The sequence below is a fragment of the Adiantum capillus-veneris genome, chromosome 28 (assembly GCF_014529385.1).
Source record: "Adiantum capillus-veneris isolate H3 chromosome 28, ASM1452938v2, whole genome shotgun sequence".
Taxonomy (NCBI): Eukaryota; Viridiplantae; Streptophyta; class Polypodiopsida; order Polypodiales; family Pteridaceae; genus Adiantum; species Adiantum capillus-veneris.
In genome coordinates this window covers 26,892,817-26,904,271 of record NC_140958.1, presented here as the reverse complement: position 1 = coordinate 26,904,271, position 11,455 = coordinate 26,892,817, and positions in this window count along the sequence as shown.

The window sequence follows — 11,455 nt, the reverse complement described above, 5'->3', positions numbered from 1 at the left end:
GCAGACTAGAACATATCATATGGACTCGACTATCTCAAAGAACCGATACAGACTCTGGCGTGGCAGCACACTCAGCTCCAGCCCAGAACTCACGGGTACAATGAGGGTGTCAAGGCTCAGATGTGCAGGGATGGTGCAGACGTGCTGTGTATAGACTCACTACTCTAGACGACAACGCTGGACCATATATGAAGGAGATGATAATGATGACCCAACCGCTACTACTCATATGTCCAACCACAAAGAGCCACCAACGGCTCATAAATGTCAGCCATCTAAGTCTATCCCCAAATTGAGTGACCAGTGGTGGTGACCTGGCCACGATGTCTACTAGACCACCGTCCGTATCCGTGCCGTGTCACTGTCCAACCCAGAGAGTCTGTCCAGTGTGAACCAGACCAGACCAACTGTACTAACTGTGTGTCCTGTGAAAGTGACACCGTAGCCCTGCTACAGAATTGCCCAACCCCTAGCTCTAGTAAAGAACATGGATCCAAGCCTCATGGTCACATCAACTATCATAGAATCATCGTCTCCTGCATCATCTTCACTCGGTGTAGAAAGTCCTTGTCCATAGTCCACCATCTCATCGACAATGCAAGCATCTATGTCCTGTTGTTGCAAAGCTCCTTTCCAAAATATAAGTTGCTCTTTGTGCAAGGCTACCATATCCTTCAATGGATCTAGCAACTCTATGTCATCATCGCATACATCACTACACCAGCTCTCACAAGCATCAGATATGTCACCATCGTAGGCTACATCCTCCTCCTTTATTTCACTTTCATCATCTTCATTTTTTATGCTGCTAATGCTCAAAACTTTTACATTCATCTACTATGTCCTTGCCATTTTGCACCATAGGGATGTGTATGGTCTCCCAAGTTGCTTCACATACTTCGTTGGTATCGACTTTGAGCATATGGGCATTCGCACATGTCTCCAAACTATTATCCTTGCCAGCATGAGCATCTACAACTGTGACTTTATGCACATAAAGGTCATCCACACTATCCATACCACATATTGACAAAGGGTACTTCATGCATGTAGCAACACATAGCTTTCTCTCTTTTTGTAGCGCTATTTTCAATGTCTCACACATGGAATTGGGCTCTTTCTCTTGCAATTTCATCTTAAGGACCGGTCGCACCAGACTCGTGAATACTTGTAGTCTTTGGCTATTTGTAAAAGCGGAATAAAATTCCTCTTTAGACATGGCTTCCACATGCAACAAAGCATCTTTCCAGACTCTCCAAGCATCATCAAATCTTGACCAAAATTGTGCAATCGACTCATGCTCTTGCATAAACAAACTAGTGACCTGCTTCCATGCATCTTGGTGAGGAATCACCTTCTTGAACCACTTCAAAAAGCATCTCTTAAACCTGTCCCAATTGCCCATCTTATCTTGTGACAAGCCCTCATACCATTCTCTTGCATTACCTCTGACCACCAGATTGATGCCTGCAAGATTTTGCGCCTCACTTGGAATTGCACGGCATAAACATGTCAAATCAAACTCATATGAAGCAAGCCAATCCTTTGCACCCTCAGAACCTATGAAAATTGATGGTTGGAATGGCACCACCATCATGAATTTCCCTTCAACACCCAAAATGTGGATACATCACGGCTTGAAATTCAACTTCTGAGTGCACACCCATCATGAATTTCCCTTCAACACCCAAAATGTGGATACATCACGGCTCCTACTTCAACTTTTGAGTACACAACCGGCAATTTTCGCTCCCGAGCAGAATCGCCAAAGGATGATGGAGCAAAAGACGTCGTGCGTGCACTCACACACCCAAGAAACTCAATACAACACAAGGAAGTTACTTAAATTCCACCCCACACACACGACCACTTAAGAGCTCAAAATGAAAATTCTCCCCATAATCCCCAATCAAACTCCAAACACCTTGACCTACAAGCCTTGCCTGCCCGCAGACACTACAAGGTGAGTCGAGTTGATCAAAATATACAAGGAAAACCATCAAAAACTAAAGAACTCCAGCCACATAAGGCCTCTCTCAAACATTACAAAACCTTCACCAAACTCCACTCTATTGGACTCTTTGAAGTAGCCCCAAACCTAACGGCACCAATACAGGTCACATAGTCTTGCAGAAAGCTGCACCTTCTTCCCTCAATTCCTCTCACACACACATCCATGGAAACCTCAGAACTTCCATAGACTCTCCCAAGTGCAAAATTGAAGAGAAAAATCTCTCATTCACTCCTCCACACACTCGAAAACAGGATGCAAACGCGACGGCACTGCATTAGCTACCTGTAGGAACCCTGCTTCCCCCCACACACAGAGAGGTGAAAGTGCTGATTCTTGGCTTCAAAAGTTCTCCCTCAACCTGAAACCATCATGGCACCGTGAGTGATGTGTCAAATTTCAGCCTTTCCACGCCAATTTTGACCATTGTTTGACTTTTTTGGACCCAATTTTGGATAGTTTTGACGAATGGCAGGCATTTTTCGATCGCGAGAAAAATACCAAACGGACTCCAAAATCCACCAAATTTTGTAGGCTTGGTCCTTGATACCCAAATCGAATTGCCACATGCTCACATACCATTTTTGACCACTTCTAGGGCGGATCGCGCATCGCTATATATCAGGCGTCACAAATAGACAGTTACTACCAAACTTCCAGGGCGGAATGAGGGTGCCCACACCTCCCGCTTGCATTATTTACATTCTAAAAAGCTCAAACACATTCCCTAGAGCCAAAAGAAGCCACTTGGAACCATATCTAAGGCGCCGACACCCTGTCTATGCACGTACGTGTGCTCGACTTCCGGCACGCAAGCATGACTATTTATAATTTGTACACGTGACATCTTGTTCGAAACTTGAAACTACTTTGCAAAGCTCCCAAATTCATGTATTTACATCCTTTTGTACATATGACCATGCATATACGCACTATTTGTACATACCAAAAGTTGTTTATCAACGGGTTCTAACCGACCTGCCTTTAGACAGGAAAGTTGTTACTTGTAAGTGGCTACTACCAAAAAAGTACAATCCTGATCGCTCAGTCAACCATTACAAACCTCGCTTGGTGGCTCGCAGATTCTCCAAAACACAGGGCCTTGATTATAATGAGACGTTTTAACCTGTGCTTTGTATTTCCTCACTACGGATACTCCTCTCGCCATAGCCACGCACTATCTTTTTCATGCGCATCAAATGGATGTCAAGACCACGTTTTAATATGGCACCTTGGAGGAAGAAATCTTTAAGCAACAACCCCCACGCTACGAATCCAGGGAGAACCCTTCTCAATGCTGCAAATTATTTAAGTCTATTTACAGTTTAAAACAGTCTCCACGAAAGTGGTACCATAAATCTAACACTTTTATGCTTCACCACAGCTACACTCGCTTTGTTTCTGATGTCAATGTCTACCTTCATGGTGGGAAGGATGATTACCTCTTGGTGGCTATCTATATAGACGATATAAGACTTGCAAGCGGCTCTCTTCAAGCAATACAAACTGCCAAACATGAATTTTGAGCTGCCTTCTTCATGACTGACATTGGGGAGTTAAAGTACATCTTGGGTATACAAGTTCAACATGATCACAGTGCTGGACTCGTGCAGCTGAGCCAAAGGCGTTACATTGAGCTCCTACTTTGTCATTTTCAAATGGAGAATGCTCATGGCATTGATATACCGCTGCCACCTCCCTTTGGCTTTCTTCAATCAATGGACCAACCAATATGGCAGAGCAAGAAGCCATGCAAGACATTCCATACAGCCATGCTATTGGTGGTGTTCCTTTCCTGGTCACTTGCACCCGAGCTGATATATGCCAGCCTACTATTTTTCTTTCGCAGTTCATGCAAAACCCTGCCATGTTTCATTGGTGACAAATTAAGCGACTTCTTATATCAATCACTCCAAGGATCTCTGCCTGGTATATACAACCCTCCAATGCTTGGGTCGATTGGGGGGACGACATTGACACTGATAGCCTCTGGCTACGTGTTTACATTATCTGGTGCTGTGATCTCTTGGCTAAGAAAGTTGAAGTGTGTTACCACAATCTTCAACAAAAGCAGAGTACTTTATCTTGTCAGTAGCAGCCCAAAGAGGACATTTGGATTCGACAATTCCTTCAAGAAACAAAGTTGTGTACCATTCATACTATCTCATTATATTGCAACAAGTCTGCCATAATGTTGACAAGGTAGCACAAGCACAATGAAAGATCCAAGCATATTGACTTCAAGAAATACGTCATCAGGGAACTAGTTGAGGAGAAGATAGTGGAAGTAGTCTACGCTCCAATAGAGGAGGAGGGGGCCGATTTCCTTACAAAATAAGTCCCAAACATCAAGCATTGGAACTGCTACATTGGACTTGTCTGAAAATCTGCATTGCTCCCTAAAATACTAAGCTTAGTGGGGCATGTTGATGGTTGACAAAAATCAATATTTAATTGCGTTTAATTCTAGGACTTTAGATAATCTAAAATAATATATGAAGTGTTTTCTTTTTTCCCACGGAGATCCTTCCATTAGTTATGATGAGAAAAAACCGCCCAAAGAGCTACAAGCATCCGCGTAGGATGAGATATACAATAGGCTGAGAGAGACGCTCTCTAGCACTGGGAGTGTGTACCAAATTGCTCATACAAGGGCTACCTCATACGATGGGTGGGGGGAAGAGCCACACAAGTGGATTGCAGTGCCTCCTAGCTGGATGAAATAGAAGGCGCCTGCCTCCCAGATACGGTGAAAAGACGGGTGTCGTCGCTCCGCCTGGTCAAAGGAGTTCTGCATGTAGTCATCCTGGCCTCCAAGAGTGTGGACCACCTCTAGCGAGAGTGCTCTGACAGTCACTGCTGGAGGCTCCAGCTGCCCCTCAAAAACCCTACGACATCTGGCCGCCAAATAAACCACAAAGTGAGATTGCTCACAAGCTCCCACCTCACGTTGCACTCCTGTGGCACAAGTATAGTCACTGTGTCGCATTATCGAGGCTGCCCAATGTGAAGCCTGATGGCCAAGCTTCCAAGCTCGGTCTCATTTGAGGGCCGGACCGGAAATAGTTGACCATGCTGTTGCTCCCCAAGTGAAGATCCCCTCCGTAGAGAAAGAGACTAGAAGCCGCAAGACTCTCAGCCAGACCTGCTGCACCCGAGGGCAATCCCACAAGCAATGCCGCTCTCCATAGGATGCCCGCAACAAGGGCAAGACGGCGAGTGTCCACAGTGTACCAGCCAAGAGCCAACCGTTGTGCCCCTGTGTGCAACCAACCACTGAAAAGTGGAAATCCTGTGAGCCTGTCTACTAGCCCAAAGTTGGGACCAGAACACTGTCAAAAAAACGTATGTGAAACCCTGGCATGGCCAGTGCTCTACCACTGTTGGGGTGGCTCCCCTCCGCCCTGTCAAGGTGTGGCATCCTACCCGAAGTGTTTAGGGCGCAAAGGGGTCATGCCAAAGCCATTTTCAGAGTGGCTACATAGAATTGTAATGGATCTTTGCGCCTTGATGTAGGGGCCTTTGAGGATAGTTTCACGGGGAGAGACATCATTTTCTACTCTAAGACGCATCAGGCCCCGGGGCAGTCCATGCCCCATGTCCAAAGCAATGGCCTCCCAATAAGTGAAGATGTTGTCAAGGATACTACGGTCGTGCAGCTCCGCTCCCATGCTAAGAAAGATACCAGGAAGATGCACATTGAGCTTAATTGAAGCTTACCTGATTAATGATCAGTGTTCAAGGCTTGCTAACAAACTAGTTTTACGTTTAATGTATGCGAGATGCGGCTTTAAAGGGCCAACAGATGCCTTAATGATGCTAAAAAAGAGTATGCTTGAAGTGAGCGCAGATGGGATTTTATGATCTAGAACTGCAGTGCTTGAAGTGCTCTACCGGCCTGTCTTTACGGCTCGTCGATTGGAGCTACGATGAAGAAGTTATGGCAGTTTGAAGTTTAAGTTGATGCAGATCCATACCGGATTGGGCAAGTGCAGCTGAGGGGACAGAAATGAAGTGAATACATGGTCTTGAAGTGCTCACTTTGTGGAGCACGTCGGTCTTGTTAGATCAGCAATCGGAGATTTGGTCGCCAAGTTATCACCAAATTAAGTTTCCCCGAGGGCCAGTTTCGTGTCAGGTCGGCCGCCTCACTCGGTGTGCCATAAGGAAATTTTACAGCCTCAACAGGGTTTGTATGCGTTCTATGCAGCTTGAGAAGTCCATAGGAATTTACAGCTCATCAGATATATATGGCTTGAGGCCGGTGTCAGTTGTCGGCACTATTGAGCTGGATAATTTTGGCATTATCCGAGAAACTGATACAAGCAATAAACAACCGAGTGCGAAGGAAATGCCTTCCGGCAAATGCAATCACCTATATGTGCATCTTAAAAGCATTGGCATTATTCAAGATGCTGTTATGGGCAGTAGAATTCACGATGATATAGTCATTTAAGGACAAATGTTGTGCCATTGAATGCTTTGGCCGGAATGTATACTCAATGAGGTGCCATTGAATGTGGTTGGCCGGAATGTATACCAAATGTTGTGCTTAGCCATGCTTTGGGCGATGTGAATGCCAAATGTGATGCCTTCTTTTGCGAAGCAATGCCTTGGTCATGTGTGCATTCCAAATATGGTGTGCTCATAAGGCCGCCCATAAGCCCAATGTGCAAATCGAATGACCCCAAGGGGGTGTGGCCACTCAATAGGCTAAAAGGGGGCAATACATGTGAAAAGGGGGGGGGGGGGGGGGGGGGGGGGGGAATAAGGAGAAGGACGTGCAGGCAGCGGGAAAAGACATAGGGGAGAGGAAATGGAGTCGCGCCGAGCTGTACATAGCTTGGCTGAGCGCGGTCTAGAAGGGAAAAGTCTTCAGCTCGCCCTGGCGCCCATTTTCGGAGCTCTTCTCACCGAGTTTCGTGCTGCTCAACCTGCAAGCTGTCGCGTCAACAAGTGGCTTGTCACGCCTCCGTGACAAGCCGAGAGGAAAATTTTTGCCAAAAATAGAGGCATTGCATGAGAGAACGAGGTTTTTTTCTTGGAGTAGCTTTGGGAAGGAAGGGGATTATTGCATGAATGAACGTGGAGGAGGTGTAGCTTGAGAAGAAGGAAGCAAGGAGTCGGAGAGGAGCTAAGAAGCAACTCTCTCTCATGCTCTCGGATCTAAGCAAGGAAGCAAGCAACTCTCTCTCTCACTCTTGGAACTAAGCAAGAAGGAGATCTCTCTCTCTCGAAAGCAAGAACGGTCTCTCTCTCTCTCTCTCTCTCTCTCTCTCTCTCTCTCTCTCTCTCTCTCTCTCTCTCTCTCTCTCTCTGGAGAGAGCACTACAGCCTCAGAGGCAGATCACAGATTTCTTCTGATCGAGAGAAGCAGAAGTGGAAGGAGAAGCAAGAGGCCAGCAGCCAGCACAAAGGAGTACCCACACTCATACCAAAGGCACCCTCATTGACAGGGCGATTAAGCTTAGGAAATCGAGACGACCACGACCGAGATGCAGAAGCACACTTCACCGGAGGAGACTACAACAAAGGATTAGAAGCATTCTAGCCAGACACCCAGAATGCTCCTAAAGAAGTTTATTTAATACTTTGTATTTAGTTTTTCACATTTATTTTCACACTTTCACACTTTTCACACTTAGTACTTTAGTACTAAGGTACCCAGACATTGTAACAGATTCACCACTTTTGTATCAGTTTGGTCTCATAGGTCATTCTGGCCTTTTGAAGACGTTAATATAACATTTCATTTCTGGGAGCAAGGAAGAAGAAACATGGTCTCTCTTGACCTTGATTTGGGAACATTAAAGACGAGAAGTACGAAGATTATTTAGAGCAATTGAAGGAAGCAGCAGAGCAATGCAGAGAGCTCTTGAAGGTAGTTGAAGCAGATAAAGCGACAAGAGAGAATTTCCATCACCATCATCAACTTGAAGATTGATTAATCATCTTGTTAAGTCCCGGTGTCGTTAACGGCCCGGTAAAACAGGAGCTTAAACTCTTAATTATCAGATGATCCAAGTGACGGTGTTGCTAACAGCCTGCACTCAGAGCTTGAATAGATAATTGAAGATTACGGTGATTGCCAAAGCCATATGTATCTGTTTTTCTTATTCTCTCACACCTCTCACAGCCAGAGGCCTGGCACCTTCCCGGCTCACGTTTCAAACACATATCCCCCCACACTGCTCTCCTTGACAAATCCAGTATGTGTTGCATGAATCAAATCCCCAAGGAGGGGCTGGATCCTTAAACTCAAAGCTTTGGCCAAAACTTTGTACACCGTGCTGAGGATCGTGATAGGCCTCCATCGAGCAAGACAAGCATTTTCCAAGACTCTCTCGGGGATCCTCAGCTGCTACCCTACCTGGCAAGCCTACTCTTCCATAGAGAGCACTACAGGTGCATGATACGAGAAAGTCATCCCAACTAAAAACCCAACGAGCCACCGTGCTCTCCGAACCAGTCACTAGTATAGAACCGGTCTATCCGAGATAGATTGATCCCTCCCTATCGTCGGTCCGAGCAGGAGAAACAGAAGCTACCTGAAATGTGCGCAAAACCCTCATGCTGCCATATATCCGATTCCTCAAAGACATACATAATGTCTCCCATGTAGCCTCCATGCAGCGAGCTCGCTGCCACGGAGAGTAGTCTGCCCCCAACTCTATCAGAAGGTCCTCTAGCATGTTGAAGTCTCTCCCCACACACTAGTTATCAATTGCAGGTAGAACATCATCAATCTGAGACCAAAACTTTGCCTGCACACTTACCTGATTAGGCACATAAACATTGAGCACTCCATTGTACTCCCCACAGAAAGTATAGTAATGTACTGAGCCCGGCCTGGCACGTTAATACCTTTGTCCACAATGGCAGACTTCCATGGCTTCGCAATAGACATACATACATCTCCCTTCCACTCCTGGACAGAGCCTGCTGACCAGAAAGTCTCATATTGACCCAACAGAATCGAGCCATATTTCCAAATCTGGCTCTCGCTCCTTGCATTATCTACATGCTATCACGAGTATAGATACTGCTCATGTGCATTAAATCACCCTAAGAGAACCTGTTTGCTTAGCCATTGGTGAATCCGTATACATCCTTGATGGCTCAACCTGGCAGTAGTTCCTAACCATCCACCAGCACTCAACCAGCCAGCACCATCCCTATTCGATCTTACAAAATTGACAAAAAATAATTATACACTATGGGCCCGCAGGATGCAAATTCTGTTCAAGCACTCCTTAGAGGCTCTTTGGAAGGTCATCAATGGTGACACCCCACGACCTCCCTCACCTCACTCAAATCGAAATCCTGTTTCACGGGCATGATACACAGGCATTACTACCAAGGGAACTCGTTTCAGCAAATCTAATTTTGAAACTCCTTGAACAGACCAATAAACCTACAGATAGGGTCACTCAAGGCTCAGCCGTGAAGAGGCTAATCAACTTCACGTTGAATGAAGGGGACCTTTTTTCAACCTTGGCGTGTTCTATTAGACACTGTTATTCTCTCGAGTTTTACCCTTGATGCTAATCAGCAAGGTACCCTCGTGTTACCGGCCTTACCTGACTCTTGCTACTCCTTTATCTCACTTAATCGGCCACAACAAAATTATCAGTCACAGATCTGTATGACCGCATCCTGTAACAGAATGGTAATGGGCACTTCCACTACCTCCCCTTTAACAAAGAGTTTCTCTTTTTCTCAGGTGTCCCAGGGGAATTATGTCTCTACTCATCACAAGGGTAAATGGTACTTCAAACCAAACGGGTCCAAGTTTAGACCTAGGCCAGGTCCTTCCCGAGACACTAGGATATCTCCCCCCTTACAATTCGGAGATTACTTGTCGGTTTTGCAATCGATGTGGACATCTTGAACACAATTGTTGCACTAAGCTGCATGCTCAAGGAATGAGGAGAAGAAATCCTCAAGCCAAGCGGCTTACACCGAAGATGATACTGATACTTATCCTGATGAGACCTTCAAAGCATTCACAGCTATTAATGACTCACACTTCTGATCTGACAAAGACGTGGGGTATCTAGACATTGGAGCCACACATCACACGACCTTTCAAGGAGATTGGTTGATTAACTACAAACCATTCAAACATCCTTTATGCCCAAGGAGTTGATTCAATTCAGGTCAATCTTCAAATTGGTAGAGTCATGGTCATCGACAATATCTACCATCTGCTGGCCAGCTTGCCCACAATCTCAGTCTCGGGCAAGCTCTCAAGGATCCATCTTTTAATTCTGTCGTGGGTGTTGTACAATTCATTAGTTACCTAATGGCATTCGAGAACTCATTAACTGTCCTCAAGCCGGATGCCTAAAACAGGGCCCTGGGGCATCTTTATACAAGTTCCTCGGGAAGGACCTATTAGACCACAAGCCTTGATTACAACTGAGGCAAATGGACAATTTACTACTCTAAAATGGCATTACAGGCTTGATCATCCCAGCATCAAGACCTTGCGATTCACGGATGATCTAGACACGAGCATCGGCCTTCCCAGCAGATGGACGAACATAGATATTTGTGAAGGGTGTATCTTGGGCAAAGCTCAACGTAAAAGGTTTTACTACTCCCACTTGAGAAGATCCAAACCCATGCAATTGATACACTCAAATCTATGTGGTGCTATCAAAACATCTCCCATTGCTGGTTCCAAATAATTCTTGACATTTATAGGTGACTATTAACGCTATACGTATGTCTATTTTCTGATACAGAAGTCAGAGGTTCTTTCCTTCTTCAAAGTGTGCTCGGCACTAGTCCAGAATCAATTTGATATGAAAATTCAATGCTCAGGTCTGATGTTGGGGGTTGAGTACATTTCCAATGCTTTTTCTCGCTTTTGTGGAGTGCAAGGAATTATACAACAATTTTCTGTAGCCTTATACACACCCCCAAAAAAATGGGGTGGTTGAAAGAAAAAATTCATACCCTGGAGGAGGGCGTGGCCCGTGCAATGCTTCTCGTTGTTGGACTGGGCAAGCACTTTTGGCGGGAAAAGCTGTCTTTACAGCTTGCTTCCTCCAAAACTGGACCTACACTTCATCCCTTTTGGGCAGAAATGAAGAGAGAGTTCATAGCATGTTGTTCAAGGCAAACTGCACATGAAAAATGTCTTGTAGCAAGACTTTAGATGAGAAGATATTGCGAGAAATAATTTGGTAAAAGTCAGTCTTGTTTGGCGCCTTAATGTTTTAGGCGTTGAAGCAATATATTTCCATGTTCCTAAGTGTATTGGCCCAATATCAAGGAGGTGTCTTTTGCTTGTAAATGGAGAGTCCGGCAAAATGGAGTAATGCAAAGATGTGCAAAGCTATCATGCGTTGAACAAAGCAAAGATGCAAAAGAAAACCTATCTTTGTTTAGATGTAGGGTGATCAATCAAGAACATTACATGGGAATGTGCAAATG